We start from the raw sequence: 21,711 nt of genomic DNA on the forward strand, positions 1-21,711 counted from the left end.
AAGTAGGGAGAGGTTCACGTTGCATTTGGTGGCGTGCTTGTCCACAGCCACGTTGCTCAAGTTTAGGATTCTGGCCGTCTCATGGGGAGAAGAACCATTGGGAAAGGAGCCTGGGATACCAATCCAGGTGGGAAGGCTAGGGACAGAGTGCCGTCTCTGGGTTCATTGGTCTAGCCAAGACTGCTGTCCCCTGCCACGGTTCAGCATGAGGGTAGGACAGGAAACGTGAGCCACTGGTGGTCCTGTCGCCTGCACTTGCATTCTACAGGCTGCCCCCGTGGGGCTGTCGTTGCCTTGTGCCCTCAAACAAACAAGTCTGTATGGTCGGGGTCAGAGCAGGATTCCTGGCCTATGGCAGGGTTCTTTGTCACGTTCTGCTTGGGAGACCAGATGCAGTTTAGGTTTCTCCTGATGAGAGGAGGAATCAAATGGGGCACATTCCCCGGGAGTTTAGAAAAGCTGATGGCTCCTCCTTGGGTTCCGTCCTGATTGTGTCTGCTATCTAAATGGGCTAGAAAATGCCTTAGCCAAGCTTAGTCATGTGAGGGGTGGCTCTGGCATCTTGTGGAGATACATTGGGATCCCGGTGTAGAGAGAAAGACAAGGCAAGTTAAAAAGGCACTTGAGATGGCTGGCTAAGCCCTCAGATTTACAGGTGGGTGGATAGATCGACGGTGGCCATAGGGATCCCAGAACACATTTGGGATTCCCTCAGGAGCAATTGCAGGCACGTGTAGGAAGGGAACTCGTGAGCACATTTGTGGACTGTCCCACCTTTTTTCTCTCCTAGATCGATTTGATTCATGGTGGGTCCCTGTGCCAGCGAATGGTTGCCTTCGTGGCACAGTATGGTTTCTTCTCATGGGAGAGGATTTGGAGGCCGTGGGGTGTTTTGGCCCTGGCGGTCAATGTTCCCCCTGTGGTGAAGATTGAAGGTGCTCCTATGTACAACCCAGGATCGTTTCTACACCTGGCCCACATAGCATTCCCTGTGGACTGCAGCTCTTACCAGAGGTGACTGAGCACAACCATGCAGCAAAAAAGGTAGCTGGCTGCCAAGGAAAGGCTACAACTTTAAGGGCAGGAGTGTATGTGTGGTGCAAGGGTCATTTTTCCTGCCACCTGCTGGTGTGTCGAGACTGTGGTATTTGAATCTCTTGGCCACATGCCACACAAGTAATACAGATTCAGGTATCTAAGCAGTTAGCTAGGTTCTCTTGTTGCACGGCTGTAGGTAATATGTTGCTTCTAGAGGACATGACCTCACAGTTTCTCCGAGGTCACGTCACTGATGGGCGCAGAGTGCGAAAGTGCCAGGCAGCACTGCAAGTGACCAAATTACTGAAACAGATTGCCCCGCCGCATTGGATATTGGAATGGCTCCAATGCCATTAGGCAGCAAGGGTTTTCCCCGCCATGTTGCTCATGGGAATGGATCCCATGCCATTACCTTTGTGTGTGGGCCAAGGGTAGGTCGTCTGTCTTGGCAGCAGTCCAGGAAATATGCCTGCTGGTGAGTCTCCCTTGATCAGTCCAGGTGTTCCTCACGTACGCTTTGTCACGGGTCCCTATGAGCCGCTTTTGATGGAGGACATAATATTCAGCCAAGGGCCTTTCCCTTGTGGAAGATGTCTTCCCCTTAAGGGCGTGTCCATTGAGTGGAAGAATATGTGCCAGGGGCTGATGTGTTCATCTGGAGGGCACTGGCTCTGAGTCTAAGGGGGCACAGTTGCCCTGAGGTTGTCTCAGGGGTTCAGGAAGACATCCTTTTCCTGTGCTGGAGGGGAGAGTGCTCAGAAAAGGCGTTGCAGGGTCCGAGACGAGGGGTTTGTTGGACATCAGGGCTCTTTTCCCTGATGGCCACATGTTCTGAAGGCGTCTGCGCTACGTGGCATTCATGTTTCCCGGGGAACAGCCCGGCAAGATGGGCAGCAAATGAAATGCTGAAGAGGGATAGGGCACACATCGCTGGGTCGTATCGCTCTTTCCCTTGTTGCACCCATGCACCTTCCTCAATTAAGCGTGTGTTCTCTCAGCCCGAATGAGATGGAATGCCAAGGAAGGAATACAAACATCAGAGCAGCCTGGGGCCAACCATATAATTCGTGATGACCATTGAAGTGAGGAGAAGGAGTCTTGCAGGGGTGTTACCGCACATTCCATGAGGACCCTGATTTAAACCTTGTTGCGGTAAGAGGCACTTTTTTGCTAAAACCTAGAGGTTTGGCTACGGTAAATTGAAAAGGGGGAGACACACTCACTTGCTGGCCTTTTCTCGGGGAACACGAGCTTTGATGCCCTGAGAACTGGCTGCATTTCCTGCTCCATTGCTCGACACTGGCCGCTTCTGTATGCTGACCTGATTCAGCTCGCTGGCCGTCCCGTGATGGAATCTGCAACTTTGCATGTCCAAGGTTTGAGCATGTGCTTGGATCGACGATGACACCCACAAGTGCATTCCCCGGAAATCTGAAAAAAAATGAGTGAGAAACCCCTACCGTCACCTCATTGGAACTGAGGTCCAGCATGTGGCTCCAATAAGGACAGTAGGGAGAGGTTCACATTGCATATGCTGCTGTGTGTGTCCACGGCCACGTTGTTCAAGTGGAGGGCTGTGGCCATCTCATGGGGAGAAAAGCCACTGGGAATGGAGCCTGGGATGCCAATTCAGGTGGGAAGCCTAGGGAGAGCGTGCCGTCTGTGGGCTCCTTGGTCTAGCCAGGACTGCTGTCCGCTGCCACTGTTAAGCATGTGGGTAGCAGAGGAAGTGCGAGCCATTGGTGGTCCTCTCGCCTGTACTTGAGTTCTACAAGCCGCCCCCACCGTCTGGTCGTTGCCTTGCGCCCTCACAGAAACAGAAGTCTCTCTGCCCATGGTCAGAACAGGACTCCTGGCCTAGGGAAGGCTTCTTTGACACGATCTGCTTCGGAGACCAGATGCAGTTTAGGTTTCTCCTGATGAGGGGAGAAATCCAATGGGCCATTGTCCCCGGCAGGTGGGCCAAGCTGATGGCTCCTCCTCGGGGTGTGTCCGGCCTGTGTGTGCTCTGTGAAGAGGCTAGAAAATGCCTTAGTTAGGGTAAGTCACAGCAAGCTTCTTTGGTGAGGGGTGGCTCTGGCATCTTTCCGTGACACGTTGGGATCCCCGTGGAGGGGGAAGGGCAAGGTGAGTGAAAAAGACACGTGAGACGGCTGGCAAAGCCCACATGTTTACTGGTGGGTGGAGAGCTCGACAGAATCCATGGAGCGTTTGGAGGCATGTGTAGAGAGGGAACACGGGAGCTCATTTGTGGACTGTCCCGCCCTTTTCCTCTCCTTGTTCGATTAACTTCATGGCGGGTCCCCGTGCTAGCGAATGGTTGCCTTCGTGGCACAGTATGGTTTCTTCTCATGGGGGAGGATTTGGAGGCCGTGAGGTGTTTGTCCCTGTCTGTCCACGTTCCCCCTGTGTTGAAGATGTGAAGGTGTTCCTCAGTACAGCCCAGCATCTTTAATACACCCAGCCCACATAGCGATCCCTGAGGATTGCAGATCTTCCCGGAGGTCATTGGGCACAACTAGGCGGAAAGAAGGGAGTTGGCTGCCGAGGAACAGCTACAGCTTTAAGGGCAGGAGAGGATGTGTGGTGCGGGGGTCATTTTTCCTGTCACCCGCTGGTGCGTCCAGACTGTGATATCCGGCGTGCCTGGCCACAGGCCAGACAAGTCATAGCGGTTCAAGTGTCTAGGCTGTTGGCTGGGTTCTCTCATTGCACGGCTGTGGGTAACACGTTGCTTCTAGAAGACCTGGGCCTCACCGTTTCACCGAGGGCACGTCACCGATGGGCCCAGAGTGCGAAAGTGCCAGCCACCACTGCAGGTGGCCCAATGGCTGTAACTCTTTGCTCTGCCACTTTGCGCACTGGAATGGCTCCCACGCCATCAGGCTGCAAGTGTTTTCCCCGCCATGCTAGGCATCGGAATGGTTCGCATGCCATAAACTTTGTGTGTGGGCCAAGGTTAGGTCATCTGTCTTAACAGCAGGCCGGGAAGTATGCCTGCTGGTGAGTCTCCCTTGATCAGTCCAGGCATTCCTCACGTACCCTTTGTCCCGGGTCCCTACGAGCCCCTTTTGATGGAGGCCATCATATTCGGCCAAGGGCCCTTCCCTTGTGGAAGATCCGTTCCCCTTCAGTGCGCATCCTTTTAGTGGAAGCATATGTGCCAAGGGCGGATGAGTTCACCTGCAGGGCACTGACTCTTAGTCTGAGGGGGCACAGTTGCCCTGACGGGGTCTCAGGGGTTGAGGAAGACATCCTTTTCCTGTGCTGGAGGGGAGAGTGCTCAGGAGAGGAGTTGCAGGGCCTGAGATCAGGGGGTTGTTGGACAGTGGGGCTCTTTCTCCAGATGGCCACAGGCCCTGAAGGCGTCTGCTCTACGTTGCTTTCACATTTGCCTGCAGGCACACAGGCAAGATGGGCAGCAAGTGAAATGTTGAGGGGAGATAGAGTACTCATCGCTGGGTGGTATCGCCCTTTCCCTCGGTGCCCCCGTGCACCCTCCTCACTGACGCGTGTGTTCTCTCACCCCAAGCCAGGTGGAATGCCAAGAAAGGAATTCCAGCAGCAGAGCAACCTGGGGCCATCCGTATAATCCGCGCTTCCCGGTGAAGTGAGGAGGAGGAGTCTCGCAAGGGTTTTGGGGTGCATTCCACGAGGATCCTGATTTAACCATTGTTGCGGTAAGCAGCACTTCTGTGCTAAAACCTAGAGGTTTCACCACGGGAACCTGTGCAACGGGGCTATACCCTCACCGTCCGACCTATTCTCGGGGAGCACGAGCTTCGACGCCCTGAGAACTGGCTGCATTTCCTGCTCCAATGGCTCGGCTCTGGCCGCTTGCATATGCTGACATGATTCAGCTCGATGGGTGTCCCATGGTGGAACCTGCAACTTTCCATGTCCAGCGTTTGAGCATGTGCTTGGATCGATGATGACCCCCACTAATGCATTCCTTGGAAATCTGAACAAAATGAGTGAGAAACCACTACCGTCTCCTCATTGGAACTGAGGACCAGCACGTAGCTCCCAAAAGGAAAGGAGGGAGAGGTTGACGTCGCGTTTGCTGCCGTGAGAGTCCACAGCCACGTTGTTCAAGTTGAGGGTTGTGGCCGTCTCATGGGGAGAAGAGCCATTGGGAAAGGAGCCTGGGATGCCAATCCATGCGGGAAGGCTGGGGACAGCGTGCCGTCTCTGGGTTCCTTGGTCGAGCCAGGGCTTCTGTCCCCTGCCACGGACGAGCATGCGGATAGGAAAGGAAGCGTGAACCGTTGGTGGTCCATTCGACTGCACTTGAGTTCTACAGGCCGCCGCCACCGGCTACTCGTTGCCTTGTGCCCTCAGAGAAAGGGAAGTCTATGCTCAGGGTGAGAGCAGGATTCCTGGCCTAAGGCAGGCTTCCTTGTCATGTGTTCCTTGGGCGACCAGATGCAGTTTAGGTTTCTCGTGATGAGAGGAGAAATCCAATGGGCCATTGTCCCCGGGAGGTTGGCCAAGCTGACGGCTCCTCCTCGGGTTGTGTCCTGCTTGTGTGTGCTGCGTGAAGGGGCTAGAAAAGGCCTTAGTCAATCTTAGTCACGGCAGGCTTCTCTGGTGAGGCGTGGCTCTGGCATCTTTCCGTGACACATTGGGATCCCGGGGGAGAGAGAATATCAAGCCGAGTGAAAAAGACACGTGTGATGGCTGGCTAAGCCCGCAGGTTTACTGGTGGGTGGATAGATGGACGGTGGCCCTAGGGATCCCGGAACACACTTTCCCTTGTTGCGCCCGTGCACCCTCCTCAAGTACGCGTGTGTTCTCTCAGCCCGGATCAGGTGGAATACCAAGGAAGGAGTACCAGCAGCAGAACAGCCTGGAGCAGTCCGTATAATTCGTGATAACGGTTGAAGTGAGGAGAAGGAGTCTTGCAGGGGTGTTGGCGCACATTCCGTGAGGATCCTGGTTTAAACCTTGTTGCGGTAAGCGACACCTCTTTGCTAAAACCTAGAGGTTTGGCTACGGTAAATTGAAAAAGGGGCGACACACTCACTTGCTGGCCTTTTCTCGGGGAACACGAGCTTTGATGCCCTGAGAACTGGCTGCATTTCCTGCTCCATTGCTCGACACTGGCCTCTTCTGTATGCTGACCTGATTCAGCTCGCTGGCCATCCCGTGATGGAATCTGCAACTTTGCATGTCCAAGGTTTGAGCATGTGCTTGGATCGACGATGACTCCCACAAGTGTATTCCCCGGAAATCTGAAAAAAAATGAGTGAGAAACCCCTACCGTCACCTCATTGGAACTGAGGTCCAGCATGTGGCTCCAATAGCACAGTAGGGAGAGGTTCACATTGCATGTGCTGCTGTGTGTGTCCACGGCCACGTTGTTCAAGTGGAGGGCTGTGGCCATCTCATGGGGAGAAAAGCCACTGGGAATGGAGCCTGGGATGCCAATTCAGGTGGGAAGCCTAGGGAGAGCGTGCCGTCTGTGGGCTCCTTGGTCTAGCCAGGACTGCTGTCCGCTGCCACTGTTAAGCATGTGGGTAGCAGAGGAAGTGCGAGCCATTGGTGGTCCTCTCGCCTGTACTTGAGTTCTACAAGCCGCCCCCACCGTCTGGTCGTTGCCTTGCGCCCTCACAGAAACAGAAGTCTCTCTGCCCATGGTCAGAGCAGGACTCCTGGCCTAGGGAAGGCTTCTTTGACACGATCTGCTTCGGAGACCAGATGTAGTTTAGGTTCCTCCTGTTGAGGGGAGAAATCCAATGGGCCATTGTCCCCGGCAGGTGGGCCACGCTGATGGCTCCTCCTCGGGGTGTGTCCGGCCTGTGTGTGCTCTGTGAAGAGGCTAGAAAATGCCTTAGTTAGGATAAGTCACAGCAAGCTTCTTTGGTGAGGGGTGGCTCTGGCATCTTTCCGTGACACGTTGGGATCCCCGTGGAGTGGGAAGGGCAAGGTGAGTGAAAAAGACACGTGAGACGGCTGGCAAAGCCCACATGTTTACTGGTGGGTGGAGAGATCGACAGAATCCATGGAGCGTTTGGAGGCATGTGTAGAGAGGGAACACGGGAGCTCATTTGTGGACTGTCCCGCCCTTTTCCTCTCCTTGTTCGATTAACTTCATGGCGGGTCCCCGTGCTAGCGAATGGTTGCCTTCGTGGCACAGTATGGTTTCTTCTCATGGGGGAGGATTTGGAGGCCGTGAGGTGTTTGTCCCTGTCTGTCCACGTTCCCCCTGTGTTGAAGATGTGAAGGTGTTCCTCAGTACAGCCCAGCATCTTTAATACACCCAGCCCACATAGCGATCCCTGAGGATTGCAGATCTTCCCGGAGGTCATTGGGCACAACTAGGCGGAAAGAAGGGAGTTGGCTGCCGAGGAACAGCTACAGCTTTAAGGGCAGGAGAGGATGTGTGGTGCGGGGGTCATTTTTCCTGCCACCCGCTGGTGCGTCCAGACTGTGATATCCGGCGTGCCTGGCCACAGGCCAGACAAGTCATAGCGGTTCAGGTGTCTAGGCTGTTGGCTGGGTTCTCTCATTGCACGGCTGTGGGTAACACGTTGCTTCTAGAAGACCTGGGCCTCACGGTTTCTCCGAGGGCACGTCACCGACGGGCCCAGAGTGCGAAAGTGCCAGCCACCACTGCAGGTGGCCCAATGGCTGTAACTCTTTGCTCTGCCACTTTGCGCACTGGAATGGCTCCCACGCCATCAGGCTGCAAGTGTTTTCCCTGCCATGCTGGGCATCGGAATGGTTCGCATGCCATAAACTTTGTGTGTGGGCCAAGGTTAGGTCATCTGTCTTAACAGCAGGCCGGGAAGTATGCCTGCTGGTGAGTCTCCCTTGATCAGTCCAGGCGTTCCTCACGTACCCTTTGTCTCAGGTCCCTATGAGCCCCTTTTGATGGAGGCCGTCATATTCGGCCAAGGGCCCTTCCCTTGTGGAAGATCCGTTCCCCTTCAGTGCGCATCCTTTTAGTGGAAGCATATGTGCCAAGGGCGGATGAGTTCACCTGCAGGGCACTGACACTTAGTCTGAGGGGGCACAGTTGCCCTGACGGGGTCTCAGGGGTAGAGGAAGACATCCTTTTCCTGTGCTGGAGGGGAGAGTGCTCAGGAGAGGAGTTGCAGGGCCTGAGATCAGGGGGTTGTTGGACAGCGGGGCTCTTTCTCCCGATGGCCACAGGCCCTGAAGGCGTCTGCTCTACGTTGCTTTCACATTTGCCTGCAGGCACACAGGCAAGACGGGCAGCAAGTTAAATGTTGAGGGGAGATAGAGTACTCATCGCTGGGTGGTATCGCCCTTTCCCTCGGTGCCCCTGTGCACCCTCCTCACTGACACGTGTGTTCTCTCACCCCAAGCCAGGTGGAATGCCAAGAAAGGAATTCCAGCAGCAGAGCAACCTGGGGCCATCCGTATAATCCGTGCTTCCCGGTGAAGTGAGGAGGAGGAGTCTCGCAAGGGTGTTGGGGTGCATTCCACGAGGATCCTGATTTAACCCTTGTTGCGGTAAGCAGCACTTCTGTGCTAAAACCTAGAGGTTTCACCACGGGAACCTGTGCAACGGGGCTATACCCTCACCTTCCGACCTTTTCTCGGGGAGCACGAGCTTCGACGCCCTGAGAACTGGCTGCATTTCCTGCTCCAATGGCTCGGCTCTGGCCGCTTGCATATGCTGACATGATTCAGCTCGATGGGTGTCCCATGGTGGAATCTGCAACTTTCCATGTCCAGCGTTTGAGCATGTGCTTGGATCGATGATGACCCCCACTAATGCATTCCTTGGAAATCTGAACAAAATGAGTGAGAAACCACTACCGTCTCCTCATTGGAACTGAGGTCCAGCACGTAGCTCCCAAAAGGAAAGGAGGGAGAGGTTGACGTCGCGTTTGCTGCCGTGAGAGTCCACAGCCACGTTGTTCAAGTTGAGGGTTGTGGCCGTCTCATGGGGAGAAGAGCCATTGGGAAAGGAGCCTGGGATGCCAATCCATGCGGGAAGGCTGGGGACAGCGTGCCGTCTCTGGGTTCCTTGGTCGAGCCAGGACTTCTGTCCCCTGCCACGGACGAGCATGCGGATAGGAAAGGAAGCGTGAACCGTTGGTGGTCCATTCGACTGCACTTGAGTTCTACAGGCCGCCGCCACCGGCTACTCGTTGCCTTGTGCCCTCAGAGAAAGGGAAGTCTATGCTCAGGGTGAGAGCAGGATTCCTGGCCTAAGGCAGGCTTCCTTGTCATGTGTTCCTTGGGCGACCAGATGCAGTTTAGGTTTCTCGTGATGAGAGGAGAGATCCAATGGGCCATTGTCCCCGGGAGGTTGGCCAAGCTGACGGCTCCTCCTCGGGTTGTGTCCTGCTTGTGTGTGCTGCGTGAAGGGGCTAGAAAAGGCCTTAGTCAATCTTAGTCACAGCAGGCTTCTCTGGTGAGGCGTGGCTCTGGCATCTTTCCGTGACACATTGGGATCCCGGGGGAGAGAGAATATCAAGCCGAGTGAAAAAGACACGTGTGATGGCTGGCTAAGACGGCAGGTTTACTGGTGGGTGGATAGATGGACGGTGGCCCTAGGGATCCCGGAACACACTTTCCCTTGTTGTGCCCGTGCACCCTCCTCAAGTACGCGTGTGTTCTCTCAGCCCGGATCAGGTGGAATACCAAGGAAGGAGTACCAGCAGCAGAGCAGCCTGGGGCCATCCGTATAATTCGTGATGACCGGTGAAGTGAGAAGGAGTCTTGCAGGGGTGTTGGCGCACATTCCGTGAGGATCCTGGTTTAAACCTTGTTGCGGTAAGCGGCACCTCTTTGCTAAAACCTAGAGGTTTGGCTACGGTAAATTGAAAAGGGGGAGACACACTCACTTGCTGGCCTTTTCTCGGGGAACACGAGCTTTGATGCCCTGAGAACTGGCTGCATTTCCTGCTCCATTGCTCGACACTGGCCGCTTCTGTTTGCTGACCTGATTCAGCTCGCTGGCCGTCCCGTGATGGAATCTGCAACTTTGCATGTCCAAGGTTTGAGCATGTGCTTGGATCGACGATGACTCCCACAAGTGTATTCCCCGGAAATCTGAAAAAAAATGAGTGAGAAACCCCTACCGTCACCTCATTGGAACTGAGGTCCAGCATGTGGCTCCAATAAGGACAGTAGGGAGAGGTTCACATTGCATGTGCTGCTGTGTGTGTCCACGGCCACGTTGTTCAAGTGTGCCGGGGACCAGCCCCAGCAGAACAGGTTTCTCCCGAAGGGGAGACGGAGTCGGCGTGGACAGAACGCAAGACACCTCAGAGGATGCAAGGATCTGCCAATTTATTGTTACAATTCCGAAGCTTTTTATACTGTGAGGCAATCTCACTTTCAATCTTAACATTCTAGTTCTCATACCAAAGCCACAAAATAAAGGTACACAACAGTAAAACCAAAGGTCATTTACATCAAAAGATTATATCAGCAGGTTAGGCAGGTTTTATGATCAGGTAATCTTCTTATCTCCTGTGGTCTCTTTCATCCCCTGTGGTTAGGTATATCTTGGTCACATCTAGGTCTGGAATTCTGTTTGTGGTTTCTTCACCTTTCTTAAAAGCAGATGTTCTTATATTTGCACATTCTATTCAATCAGGCCATTAATCAAGGTACAAACTTAAGCACATTCTTCTCTTAACAATTACAAACCCAAAACTTAAGCACATTCTTCTCTTAACAATTACAAACCCAAAACTTAAGCACATTCTTCTCTTAACAATTACAAACCCAAAACTTAAGCACATTCTTCTCTTAACAATTACAAACCCATACAGTAATAAAAATTCTCTCCCACAGGCTTTACACGTTCACCGTTATCCTTCAGACATCGCACATTTTTCCTTATAATTATTTGGGAGGCTTTGGGGGTGGACATTCTACCTTAAACCTATTAGCAAATTCCTTTGCAAAATACTTACAATATATAATTTGTCCTTTATAAGCATTTCTGCACAAAGAGCAATGTAACTTGTATAAGCTTGCCATGTAGCCTACTTCATCCAGCTTTGAATACACCCAACGTAGCATAAGTCCTCCTCGCCACCTTACCCAAATATTTCCCAGCATATCTATTACTCCCCAGGGGGGCCATAGTTCATCTAGCTTTTCTTCTAACGTAAGCTCTTGCCACACAAATGCTCCTGTTGTGTTTCCCTGCACCCAATGTCCTGGCCTGGGAGTGGGGATTTTGGGTGTAGTCATTGGGGGAGCCGGAGTCTTTTTTGGTTTTACCCTAAGTTGGGGTTTTTCCTTAAACCCTCCGTCGGCACTGGGGATATTTCCTAACATTAATAGTAATCCTATAAAAATCACTTTAAGCAAAACCAGGGGAAAACAAGGGGAACCACACAGAGGAGAGCTTTGCTTCTCCATATTTGTACCTGATAGTACCAGCTTTGCTAGGCACTATGGGTCTCGTCCGTGCTGAGACTCAAAGGCACTTCTTATGCGGCTCCCGACATCTCCCCCTTTTTTATTTTTTTTAAAAAGGCAGTATGCAATTCCACTTTGGTTCTATGTATACTCTGAAGAGCAGCTTGTATTAATCGGATGATGACTAGAAAAGAAATAAGAAGTAAAATTATAACTACTCCGGCAGCCCCATAATTTATTAAAATATGCATAAATGAATTACCATTAAAATAACTTTGTAAATTTTGTAAAAATTCTGCAGCAGCTTTAGAGGGATTCATATCATATTGTGAGGCTGCAATATCATGAATCTGTTTATGCAAATGTTCCAAATCAATTCCCAAATCATTAGAATTCCATACATTTAAAATATGCATTTGAATTTTTTCCCAGGAATACTCAGAATGATTTACTTTTAAGGGAGTGACACATATCCAGGAGTATTTTTTATGGCAAGTTAAGGATAAGCGAATTTTTAAAGCAGTAAGTTCTTGACCAATATGTAAAACTGCTTCTTCAAGGGCATCAACCTTAGTTTCTAATTTTCTATCTATAGCTTCTTGAGTAGCTAAAGCCAAGGATATATTTTTTGATAAATCATTAGCATATTGTGTTGTCTGTACCTCTTTCACTAAGGCATACGTTGCAACAGTAAAAGAGCTCAATATTCCTATCAATGTGGAAATCCCCAAAATTAAAGTAGCTACAAATCTTTTTGGCCTCATGAGTTCTCCAACCTGTTTTATAATTTCTGTCCCTAAATCTGTATACCAAGATTCATTAAGCATTACTGGCAGCATAATATAAGCTGGTCTTTTTAATAACATAATTGTTTTTATATTCATATTGGAGTTCACACAGGTTGTTAATGTACATTCATCACAAGTTATAAAAAACCTTCCATTGTTTTTTATAATTTGTAATTTCTCAGTTTTATTAGTCAATAATATGGAATATGGAGAAGTCACATAAGCCTGGATAAAATACTCACTCTCTTGAATATTAGGCCTTCTTAATATAATTGAACTTGTAGCTAAGGGCAATCTCCATAATTGTGGTTGAAAGGAAGTCTCATTGTTATTAGTAAATGTATATATAGGTGCTACTCATCCATGACTATTCCATCTATTTACTTTTATTTGTGAGGGAATCATAGATTCATTCCAAGCATAATTTGTAGCATATTTTAGATATTGCCGGTAATTATTTTCAGGGGTATTAATACTCCAATCTGATACATAATACTTAGTTCCAGGAATATTAATACGAATTTCTTTATTATTCATACAGTATATCCAATAAGGATATCCACCATCATCATCAATCCATTTCCATTCCTCTGTTGCCTTACTTAAAGCATTATCACAATCTGGGTATCTTTGAGGATGTTTTGTGCTAACAAATTGTACTTTATTATCTACCTTATTTTGTCCCATAAATCTTCCTAATAACACCCATAAGTTTCTTTTAACATTATTATCCTCTTTAGGAGAATCAGTTAAAAAGGCTGAATTTATTATCGGTAAACATCCATTTTTTACACGATCTGATTTTCTTAACCTCTCAGAATTTAAAAAGAAACAAATCGGAGGAAAATCCGATTGTCCCTTAAAAGAAAAATTATTATTTATAACAAATTGTTTGTAGCCTTGTACACCATGAACACCATCAGTTAGTTCAGGAAATGAGGAAGTTACCGGAATAATAGCATCTTTCCATGTACAAGCATGTAGTATAGGAAAATCAGGAAAATAAGCCCAGTACGTATCGTTAGCATTTACTTGTACTGATAAAAGACTTAACATGGCCACAAAAAAGTTAGCGGTAGTCAAAGGTATTTTTTGAGTGTTTACAGCATTTTCAGCATCCTGGCAAAGCCTTTTTATAGCTCCCCACGTTACCCGTTGCGCATCTAAAGTAGAAGCAGCATATCTCCTCTTTTTTCCCCGGCGTTGGGTCCCAAGAAGCTTAGGCTCTAAATGCTCAGGAGAAGTTTGAGTCTCTCTATGACATGTGGACTTAAGTGATAATTGCTGCAGCGGGGGAACCAGCGTTTCTGTCATTGAGTCCTTCGGTTTCTCTTTCTCTGACATTTCGGGTGTCAGACTCATTTCCTGACAGACGCTTCGGTAAATTCCTTACCACCGGATGTCTAATTAGATGATCTGGTATCCAGATGGGTGAGTCAAAGGTCTGTGGAAAAACACAAGCATATCCTCTACCATTGGTTAGTAGTATGTCTGGTCCATTCCATTTTCCAGTTAACACATCTTTCCAAAGAACCATTGGCTTTGGTTTATCGTTATTAGCCTCCCAATGTATCATCATTGGAGTTTTTCCTTCATTATTCATATTTATATAATTGATTACAAATAAAGAATGATTTACAATATGATGAGGAGAAAAATATTTTAAATCTCCATTTTGTAATTTATAAATCATATTTTTTAATACCTGATTAGTTCTTTCAATTATAGCTTGTCCTTGTGGGTTATAAGGAATTCCAGTATTATGAGTAATGCTAAACCTCTGGCACAATTGTTAAAAGGATTTTATAATTTCTTTTTGTATTTTATTAAAAGGTGGGGGCGGTGGAGGAGGCCCCTTTATGTTAGTCACTCCTTTTCCTAACTTTTTAGATTGAGAAGAAGAATTTTGAGAGGCTAATGGGAGAAGCCCCAACGCCCTAAAACTTCTTGACTGTGGTTTAGTTAAATTTTCTTCTCGTACAGGGAAAGCCCCAAGATCATACTTTCTTCTCTCATAATCATAAGCTGCTGCATCTAAATCATCTTGATCAGCAGGTGTTAATTCTTCATCATGGGTTGAATCTTTTAACAAAATAGGCTTAGATTTACCTTTTGACTTATTTACTTCCTCCTCTGAGTCAGAATCATAAATATTACAATCCTTCATAGCTGCCCCTACAACCTCAGCTTCCTCCGCAAATGACTTTGGAGAAAGTAAGGGTGTAGTTTCACTGACGTCCGGAGGATATTTATATGGATTTTTTTGACCTTCTGGTAACGGGGCCAAACTTTCTCTTATTAAATTCCACAAAGTAAAAGTATCTACAGGGACCTTTTTTGGCCCAAAATGATTATAATAAACCTGCAAAGTTTGTCCTACCTTTTGCCAGGTTTCTATATTAACCGTTCCTTGTTCTGGAAACCAAGGACATTGTTCCTGTACAAACTGAAAAAACTGAGTTAATTGCTTATTAGTTACCTTAATTCCTCTTCCATTTATCATATGTTTAACTATATCTATAAACAAGAGCCTCTCCTTGGACTTAGCGTGTCCCATTTTGACACCGATTACTCACCTCTCTTGCCAGTCCTTCTCTAACTGGGGGTCTGCAGCACCCTATGGTGAGACTCCTATCCGTCTGAAAAATATATATATACATTTACCCCTTCAGGTCCCTGTTCGGGCGCCACTTGCCGGGGACCAGCCCCAGCAGAACAGGTTTCTCCCGAAGGGGAGACGGAGTCGGCGTGGACAGAACGCAAGACACCTCAGAGGATGCAAGGATCTGCCAATTTATTGTTACAATTCCGAAGCTTTTTATACTGTGAGGCAATCTCACTTTCAATCTTAACATTCTAGTTCTCATACCAAAGCCACAAAATAAAGGTACACAACAGTAAAACCAAAGGTCATTTACATCAAAAGATTATATCAGCAGGTTAGGCAGGTTTTATGATCAGGTAATCTTCTTATCTCCTGTGGTCTCTTTCATCCCCTGTGGTTAGGTATATCTTGGTCACATCTAGGTCTGGAATTCTGTTTGTGGTTTCTTCACCTTTCTTAAAAGCAGATGTTCTTATATTTGCACATTCTATTCAATCAGGCCATTAATCAAGGTACAAACTTAAGCACATTCTTCTCTTAACAATTACAAACCCAAAACTTAAGCACATTCTTCTCTTAACAATTACAAACCCAAAACTTAAGCACATTCTTCTCTTAACAATTACAAACCCAAAACTTAAGCACATTCTTCTCTTAACAATTACAAACCCATACAGTAATAAAAATTCTCTCCCACAGGCTTTACACGTTCACCGTTATCCTTCAGACATCGCACATTTTTCCTTATAATTATTTGGGAGGCTTTGGGGGTGGACATTCTACCTTAAACCTATTAGCAAATTCCTTTGCAAAATACTTACAATATATAATTTGTCCTTTATAAGCATTTCTGCACAAAGAGCAATGTAACTTGTATAAGCTTGCCATGTAGCCTACTTCATCCAGCTTTGAATACACCCAACGTAGCATAAGTCCTCCTCGCCACCTTACCCAAATATTTCCCAGCATATCTATTACTCCCCAGGGGGGCCATAGTTCATCTAGCTTTTCTTCTAACGTAAGCTCTTGCCACACAAATGCTCCTGTTGTGTTTCCCTGCACCCAATGTCCTGGCCTGGGAGTGGGGATTTTGGGTGTAGTCATTGGGGGAGCCGGAGTCTTTTTTGGTTTTACCCTAAGTTGGGGTTTTTCCTTAAACCCTCCGTCGGCACTGGGGATATTTCCTAACATTAATAGTAATCCTATAAAAATCACTTTAAGCAAAACCAGGGGAAAACAAGGGGAACCACACAGAGGAGAGCTTTGCTTCTCCATATTTGTACCTGATAGTACCAGCTTTGCTAGGCACTATGGGTCTCGTCCGTGCTGAGACTCAAAGGCACTTCTTATGCGGCTCCCGACACAAGTGGAGGGCTGTGGCCATCTCATGGGGAGAAAAGCCACTGGGAATGGAGCCTGGGATGCCAATTCAGGTGGGAAGCCTAGGGAGAGCGTGCCGTCTGTGGGCTCCTTGGTCTAGCCAGGACTGCTGTCCGCTGCCACTGTTAAGCATGTGGGTAGCAGAGGAAGTGCGAGCCATTGGTGGTCCTCTCGCCTGTACTTGAGTTCTACAAGCCGCCCCCACCGTCTGGTCGTTGCCTTGCGCCCTCACAGAAACAAGTCTCTCTGCCCATGGTCAGAGCAGGACTCCTGGCCTAGGGAAGGCTTCTTTGACACGATCTGCTTCGGAGACCAGATGCAGTTTAGGTTCCTCCTGATGAGGGGAGAAATCCAATGGGCCATTGTCCCCGGCAGGTGGGCCAAGCTGATGGCTCCTCCTCGGGGTGTGTCCGGCCTGTGTGTGCTCTGTGAAGAGGCTAGAAAATGCCTTAGTTAAGATAAGTCACAGCAAGCTTCTTTGGTGAGGGGTGGCTCTGGCATCTTTCCGTGACACGTTGGGATCCCCGTGGAGGGGGAAGGGCAAGGTGAGTGAAAAAGACACGTGAGACGGCTGGCAAAGCCCACATGTTTACTGGTGGGTGGAGAGCTCGACAGAATCCATGGAGCGTTCGGAGGCATGTGTAGAGAGGGAACACGGGAGCTCATTTGTGGACTGTCCCGCCCTTTTCCTCTCCTTGTTCGATTAACTTCATGGCGGGTCCCCGTGCTAGCGAATGGTTGCCTTCGTGGCACAGTATGGTTTCTTCTCATGGGGGAGGATTTGGAGGCCGTGAGGTGTTTGTCCCTGTCTGTCCACGTTCCCCCTGTGTTGAAGATGTGAAGGTGTTCCTCAGTACAGCCCAGCATCTTTAATACACCCAGCCCACATAGCGATCCCTGAGGATTGCAGATCTTCCCGGAGGTCATTGGGCACAACTAGGCGGAAAGAAGGGAGTTGGCTCCCGAGGAACAGCTACAGCTTTAAGGGCAGGAGAGGATGTGTGGTGCGGGGGTCATTTTTCCTGCCACCCGCTGGTGCGTCCAGACTGTGATATCCGGCGTGCCTGGCCACAGGCCAGACAAGTCATAGCGGTTCAAGTGTCTAGGCTGTTGGCTGGGTTCTCTCATTGCACGGCTGTGGGTAACACGTTGCTTCTAGAAGACCTGGGCCTCACGGTTTCTCCGAGGGCACGTCACCGACGGGCCCAGAGTGCGAAAGTGCCAGCCACCACTGCAGGTGGCCCAATGGCTGTAACTCTTTGCTCCGCCACTTTGCGCACTGGAATGGCTCCCACGCCATCAGGCTGCAAGTGTTTTCCCCGCCGCGCTAGGCATCAGAATGGTTCGCATGCCATAAACTTTGTGTGTGGGCCAAGGTTAGGTCATCTGTCTTAACAGCAGGCCGGGAAGTATGCCTGCTGGTGAGTCTCCCTTGATCAGTCCAGGCGTTCCTCACGTACCCTTTGTCCCGGGTCCCTACGAGCCCCTTTTGATGGAGGCCGTCATATTCGGCCAAGGGCCCTTCCTTGTGGAAGATCTGTTCCCCTTCAGTGCGCATCCTTTTAGTGGAAGCATATGTGCCAAGGGCGGATGAGTTCACCTGCAGGGCACTGACTCTTAGTCTGAGGGGGCACAGTTGCCCTGATGGGGTCTCAGGGGTTGAGGAAGACATCCTTTTCCTGTGCTGGAGGGGAGAGTGCTCAGGAGAGGAGTTGCAGGGCCTGAAGCAGGGGGTGGTTGGACAACGGGGCTCTTTCTCCCGATGGCCACAGGCCCTGAAGGCGTCTGCTCTACGTTGCTTTCACATTTGCCTGCAGGCACACAGGCAAGATGGGCAGCAAGTGAAATGTTGAGGGGAGATAGAGTACTCATCGCTGGGTGGTATCACCCTTTCCCTCGGTGCCCCCGTGCACCCTCCTCACTGACGCGTGTGTTCTCTCACCCCAAGCCAGGTGGAATGCCAAGAAAGGAATTCCAGCAGCAGAGCAACCTGGGGCCATCCGTATAATCCGCGCTTCCCGGTGAAGTGAGGAGGAGGAGTCTCGCAAGGGTGTTGGGGTGCATTCCACGAGGATCCTGATTTAACCCTTGTTGCGGTAAGCAGCACTTCTGTGCTAAAACCTAGAGGTTTCACCACGGGAACCTGTGCAACGGGGCTATACCCTCACCTTCCGACCTTTTCTCGGGGAGCACGAGCTTCGACGCCCTGAGAACTGGCTGCATTTCCTGCTCCAATGGCTCGGCTCTGGCCGCTTGCATATGCTGACATGATTCAGCTCGATGGGTGTCCCATGGTGGAATCTGCAACTTTCCATGTCCAGCGTTTGAGCATGTGCTTGGATCGATGATGACCCCCACTAATGCATTCCTTGGAAATCTGAACAAAATGAGTGAGAAACCACTACCGTCTCCTCATTGGAACTGAGGTCCAGCACGTAGCTCCCAAAAGGAAAGGAGGGAGAGGTTGACGTCGCGTTTGCTGCCGTGAGAGTCCACAGCCACGTTGTTCAAGTTGAGGGTTGTGGCCGTCTCATGGGGAGAAGAGCCATTGGGAAAGGAGCCTGGGATGCCAATCCATGCGGGAAGGCTGGGGACAGCGTGCCGTCTCTGGGTTCCTTGGTCGAGCCAGGGCTTCTGTCCCCTGCCACGGACGAGCATGCGGATAGGAAAGGAAGCGTGAACCGTTGGTGGTCCATTCAACTGCACTTGAGTTCTACAGGCCGCCGCCACCGGCTACTCGTTGCCTTGTGCCCTCAGAGAAAGGGAAGTCTATGCTCAGGGTGAGAGCAGGATTCCTGGCCTAAGGCAGGCTTCCTTGTCATGTGTTCCTTGGGCGACCAGATGCAGTTTAGGTTTCTCGTGATGAGAGGAGAAATCCAATGGGCCATTGTCCCCGGGAGGTTGGCCAAGCTGACGGCTCCTCCTCGGGTTGTGTCCTGCTTGTGTGTGCTGCGTGAAGGGGCTAGAAAAGGCCTTAGTCAATCTTAGTCACGGCAGGCTTCTCTGGTGAGGCGTGGCTCTGGCATCTTTCCGTGACACATTGGGATCCCGGGGGAGAGAGAATATCAAGCCGAGTGAAAAAGACACGTGTGATGGCTGGCTAAGCCCGCAGGTTTACTGGTGGGTGGATAGATGGACGGTGGCCCTAGGGATCCCGGAACACACTTTCCCTTGTTGCGCCCGTGCACCCTCCTCAAGTACGCGTGTGTTCTCTCAGCCCGGATCAGGTGGAATACCAAGGAAGGAGTACCAGCAGCAGAGCAGCCTGGGGCCATCCGTATAATTCGTGATGACCGGTGAAGTGAGAAGGAGTCTTGCAGGGGTGTTGGCGCACATTCCGTGAGGATCCTGGTTTAAACCTTGTTGCGGTAAGCGGCACTTCTTTGCTAAAACCCAGAGGTTTGGCTACAGTAAATTGAAAAAGGGGAGACACACTCACTTGCTGGCCTTTTCTCGGGGAACACGAGCTTTGATGCCCTGAGAACTGGCTGCATTTCCTGCTCCATTGCTCGACACTGGCCGCTTCTGTTTGCTGACCTGATTCAGCTCGCTGGCCGTCCCGTGATGGAATCTGCAACTTCGCATGTCCAAGGTTTGAGCATGTGCTTGGATCGACGATGACTCCCACAAGTGTATTCCCCGGAAATCTGAAAAAAAATGAGTGAGAAACCCCTACCGTCACCTCATTGGAACTGAGGTCCAGCATGTGGCTCCAATAAGGACAGTAGGGAGAGGTTCACATTGCATGTGCTGCTGTGTGTGTCCACGGCCACGTTGTTCAAGTGGAGGGCTGTGGCCATCTCATGGGGAGAAAAGCCACTGGGAATGGAGCCTGGGATGCCAATTCAGGTGGGAAGCCTAGGGAGAGCGTGCCGTCTGTGGGCTCCTTGGTCTAGCCAGGACTGCTGTCCGCTGCCACTGTTAAGCACGTGGGTAGCAGAGGAAGTGCGAGCCATTGGTGGTCCTCTCGCCTGTACTTGAGTTCTACAAGCCGCCCCCACCGTCTGGTCGTTGCCTTGCGCCCTCACAGAAACAAGTCTCTCTGCCCATGGTCAGAGCAGGACTCCTGGCCTAGGGAAGGCTTCTTTGGCACGATCTGCTTCGGAGACCAGATGCAGTTTAGGTTCCTCCTGATGAGGGGAGAAATCCAATGGGCCATTGTCCCCGGCAGGTGGGCCAAGCTGATGGCTCCTCCTCGGGGTGTGTCCGGCCTGTGTGTGCTCTGTGAAGAGGCTAGAAAATGCCTTAGTTAAGATAAGTCACAGCAAGCTTCTTTGGTGAGGGGTGGCTCTGGCATCTTTCCGTGACACGTTGGGATCCCCGTGGAGGGGGAAGGGCAAGGTGAGTGAAAAAGACACGTGAGACGGCTGGCAAAGCCCACATGTTTACTGGTGGGTGGAGAGCTCGACAGAATCCATGGAGCGTTTGGAGGCATGTGTAGAGAGGGAACACGGGAGCTCATTTGTGGACTGTCCCGCCCTTTTCCTCTCCTTGTTCGATTAACTTCATGGCGGGTCCCCGTGCTAGCGAATGGTTGCCTTCGTGGCACAGTATGGTTTCTTCTCATGGGGGAGGATTTGGAGGCCGTGAGGTGTTTGTCCCTGTCTGTCCACGTTCCCCCTGTGTTGAAGATGTGAAGGTGTTCCTCAGTACAGCCCAGCATCTTTAATACACCCAGCCCACATAGCGATCCCTGAGGATTGCAGATCTTCCCGGAGGTCATTGGGCACAACTAGGCGGAAAGAAGGGAGTTGGCTGCCGAGGAACAGCTACAGCTTTAAGGGCAGGAGAGGATGTGTGGTGCGGGGGTCATTTTTCCTGCCACCCGCTGGTGCGTCCAGACTGTGATATCCGGCGTGCCTGGCCACAGGCCAGACAAGTCATAGCGGTTCAAGTGTCTAGGCTGTTGGCTGGGTTCTCTCATTGCACGGCTGTGGGTAACACGTTGCTTCTAGAAGACCTGGGGCTCACGGTTTCTCCGAGGGCACGTCACCGATGGGCCCAGAGTGCGAGAGTGCCAGCCACCACTGCAGGTGGCCCAATGGCTGTAACTCTTTGCTCCGCCACTTTGCGCACTGGAATGGCTCCCACGCCATCAGGCTGCAAGTGTTTTCCCCGCCGCGCTAGGCATCGGAATGGTTCGCATGCCATAAACTTTGTGTGTGGGCCAAGGTTAGGTCATCTGTCTTAACAGCAGGCCGGGAAGTATGCCTGCTGGTGAGTCTCCCTTGATCAGTCCAGGCGTTCCTCACGTACCCTTTGTCCCGGGTCCCTACGAGCCCCTTTTGATGGAGGCCGTCATATTCGGCCAAGGGCCCTTCCCTTGTGGAAGATCTGTTCCCCTTCAGTGCGCATCCTTTTAGTGGAAGCATATGTGCCAAGGGCGGATGAGTTCACCTGCAGGGCACTGACTCTTAGTCTGAGGGGGCACAGTTGCCCTGACGGGGTCTCAGGGGTTGAGGAAGACATCCTTTTCCTGTGCTGGAGGGGAGAGTGCTCAGGAGAGGAGTTGCAGGGCCTGAGAGCAGGGGGTGGTTGGAC

At 50.5% G+C, this 21,711-nt stretch overlaps 7 non-coding genes across 7 annotated transcripts; all 7 read left to right on the forward strand.

The window, feature by feature from the left end:
- Window positions 1–2,430: 2,430 nt before the first annotated feature.
- On the forward strand, window positions 2,431–2,523 carry LOC136143780 (small nucleolar RNA SNORD116). Its single transcript, XR_010658342.1, has one exon. It is a non-coding gene; the product is annotated as a small nucleolar RNA SNORD116 (small nucleolar RNA).
- A 2,437-nt stretch (window positions 2,524–4,960) lies between these two features.
- Window positions 4,961–5,052, forward strand: LOC136143763 (small nucleolar RNA SNORD116). The gene has a single exon (XR_010658326.1). It is a non-coding gene; the product is annotated as a small nucleolar RNA SNORD116 (small nucleolar RNA).
- Window positions 5,053–6,233: 1,181 nt separating this feature from the next.
- LOC136143783 (small nucleolar RNA SNORD116) lies at window positions 6,234–6,326 on the forward strand. Its single transcript, XR_010658345.1, has one exon. It is a non-coding gene; the product is annotated as a small nucleolar RNA SNORD116 (small nucleolar RNA).
- A 2,436-nt stretch (window positions 6,327–8,762) lies between these two features.
- On the forward strand, window positions 8,763–8,854 carry LOC136143758 (small nucleolar RNA SNORD116). Its single transcript, XR_010658322.1, has one exon. It is a non-coding gene; the product is annotated as a small nucleolar RNA SNORD116 (small nucleolar RNA).
- Window positions 8,855–10,032: 1,178 nt separating this feature from the next.
- LOC136143784 (small nucleolar RNA SNORD116) lies at window positions 10,033–10,125 on the forward strand. The gene has a single exon (XR_010658346.1). It is a non-coding gene; the product is annotated as a small nucleolar RNA SNORD116 (small nucleolar RNA).
- Window positions 10,126–18,508: 8,383 nt separating this feature from the next.
- LOC136143770 (small nucleolar RNA SNORD116) lies at window positions 18,509–18,600 on the forward strand. The gene has a single exon (XR_010658333.1). It is a non-coding gene; the product is annotated as a small nucleolar RNA SNORD116 (small nucleolar RNA).
- Window positions 18,601–19,778: 1,178 nt separating this feature from the next.
- On the forward strand, window positions 19,779–19,871 carry LOC136143785 (small nucleolar RNA SNORD116). Its single transcript, XR_010658347.1, has one exon. It is a non-coding gene; the product is annotated as a small nucleolar RNA SNORD116 (small nucleolar RNA).
- The last annotated feature ends 1,840 nt before the right edge of the window (window positions 19,872–21,711 follow it).

The sequence above is a fragment of the Phocoena phocoena genome, unplaced genomic scaffold, assembly GCF_963924675.1.
Source record: "Phocoena phocoena unplaced genomic scaffold, mPhoPho1.1 SCAFFOLD_110, whole genome shotgun sequence".
Taxonomy (NCBI): Eukaryota; Metazoa; Chordata; class Mammalia; order Artiodactyla; family Phocoenidae; genus Phocoena; species Phocoena phocoena.